Below are 2500 nucleotides of genomic sequence, written 5' to 3'. Positions count from 1 at the left end.
CTGGTGACGTTGCAACGGATGCTGGTGACGTTGCAACGGAGGCAGGGCGCGTTGCAACGTTGGCTGGGGGCGTTGCAACGGAGGCAGGTCGCGTTGCCACGGTTGCTGGTGACGTTGCAACGGAGGCAGGGTGCGTTGCAACGGATGCTGGTGACGTTGCAACGGAGGCAGGGCGCGTTGCAACGTTGGCTGGGAGAGTTGCAACGGAGGCAGGGCGCGTTGCAATGGATGCTGGTGACGTTGCAAAGTTGGCTGGGGGCGTCGCAACGGAGGCAGGTCGCGTTGCCACGGCTGCTGGTGACGTTGCAACGGAGGCAGGGCGCGTTGCAACGTTGGCTCGGGGCGTTGCAACGGATGCTGGGGGCGTTGCAACGGATGCTGGGCGCGTTGCAACGGAGGCAGGTCGCGTTGCAACGTTGGCCGGGCGCGTTGCAACGGAGGCAGGGCGCGTTGCAACGGATGCTGGTGACGTTGCAACGGAGGCAGGGCGCGTTGAAACGTTGGCTGGGAGCGTTGCAACGGAGGCAGGGCGCGTTGCAACGTTGGCTGGGGGCGTTGCAACGGATGCTGGGCGCGTTGCAACGGATGCTGGGGGTGGTGCAACGTTGGCTGGGCGCGTTGCAACGGAGGCAGGGTGCGTTGCAACGTTGGCCGGGCGCGTTGCAACATTGGCCGGGCGCGTCGCAACGGATGCTGGTGACGTTGCAATGGAGGCAGGGCGCGTTGCAACGGAGGCAGGGTGCGTCGCAACGTTGGCCGGGCGCGTTGCAACGTTGGCCGGGCGCGTCGCAACGGATGCTGGTGACGTTGCAACGGAGGCAGGGCGCGTTGCAACGGATGCTGGGTTAGGTGCATCGTTGGCTGGTTTCGTTGCAACGGAGGCACCCGCCGTTGCAACGATGGCTCGGAGCGGTGCAACGAAGGAGCCAAATTTTCATATCTCATAATTGGCTCGTGCATTTTTTCTAAAAATTTGAGGGAACCTTGGTAATATTATGTGAAGGCTGCACACAAAAATCCAGGTCAAAAATCGCACGTTTGCTCCGTTTTTCATTTTTTTTGAATTTCCGGCTTTCCGGGCGGTAAAAAATCGGCAAAAAAAATCGACACGGTGTAAATTCACCAAATTTGGGGGATGGAAAGATCTTATTTTTCTAGAGGTTGTTGCAAAAAACAGCGTCAAAATTCGACCTCTAGAGCACTTTTCTTGAGTATGTCTCCTCACGGAAAAGGACGTCTACCCGTGGCACTTTCGTAATGGCTCGGCAGCCTATTATAGGGGGGAGGGGTGTCACGCTGCTGAAACTCGAGTTGCCCAAAGGCTTGCTGGGCGCAATGCCAGCAAGATGCACGTTGCCTTGCCATCCCCTAGGCACACTAGCAAGCACGTTGTGGTTGTGGTGTGCCGCCGGGCTCCCCCGTCCCCAACGGAGGCACCCGTCGTTGCAACGATGGCTCGGAGCGTTTCAACGGAGGAGCCAAATTTTCATATCTCAGAATTGGCTCGTGCATTTTTTGTGAAATTTTGAGGGAACCTTGGTAATATTATGTGAAGGTTGCACAGAAAAATCCAGGTCAAAAATCGCACGTTTGCTCCGTTTTTCATTTTTTTTGAATTTCCGGCTTTTCGGGCGGTAAAAAAATCGTCAAAAAAAATCCACACGGTGTAAATTCACCAAATTTTGAGGATGGAAAGATCATATTTTTCTAGAGGTTGTTGCAAAAAACGGCGTCAAAATTCGACCTCTAGAGCACTTTCCTTGAGTATGTCTCCTCACGGAAAAGGATGTCTACCCGTGGCACTTTGGTAATGGCTCGGCAGCCTATTATAGGGGGGAGGGGTGTCGTGCTGCTGAAAATCGAGTTGCCCAAAGGCTTGCTGGGCGCAATGCCAGCAAGATGCACGTTGCCTTGCCATCCCCTAGGCACACTAGCAAGCACGTTGTGGTTGTGGTGTGCCGCCGGGGTCCCCCGCCCCGGGTCCAAGGTCGAGCACGGGCGTCTGGCTGCGGCGAACCCCGATCACCGAAGGACCAACAAGAAGGGAAACACGTCCGTGCACGGCCCACCTAGGCACCACCTAAGGAGCATGGCGTGGTGGAGTTGTGCCTTGGGCACACCCTCGGGGCAACACCTTGTGCTCGGCCCAGGACTAGGGGGATCATCCCAAGTCCGAGCACGACGTGGGAACGGCGGGAGGCCTGTTCGCCCCCGCGAGGGGCAACGCGGCTTGCGCAGCCCAACGCTTGGCCAGGCCTAGTGTGGCGCACGACGCGGATGATGGATATGCGTGCGGCAGCGGGTGTCGTGGGCAGGGGGCAACGCGACGTGCTCGTCCCAGCACTTTGAGGGGGCACGTTGCGGAAGACGGTTACCTATTCGTGTCCACTCCCGAGGGGCAACGTGTCGTGCTCGCCCTACGTCTAGGGTCAACGTACGACGGTGCCCGATGCGGTGTGGGTTGGGCGTGTTGCTTAAGACGGTGCGGCTGTTCGGCTAT

Source organism: Arachis ipaensis, chromosome B6 (assembly GCF_059453495.1).
Source record: "Arachis ipaensis isolate K30076 ecotype BB chromosome B6, ASM5945349v1, whole genome shotgun sequence".
Taxonomy (NCBI): domain Eukaryota; kingdom Viridiplantae; phylum Streptophyta; class Magnoliopsida; order Fabales; family Fabaceae; genus Arachis; species Arachis ipaensis.
Note: the sequence above shows the minus strand (reverse complement) of the source record.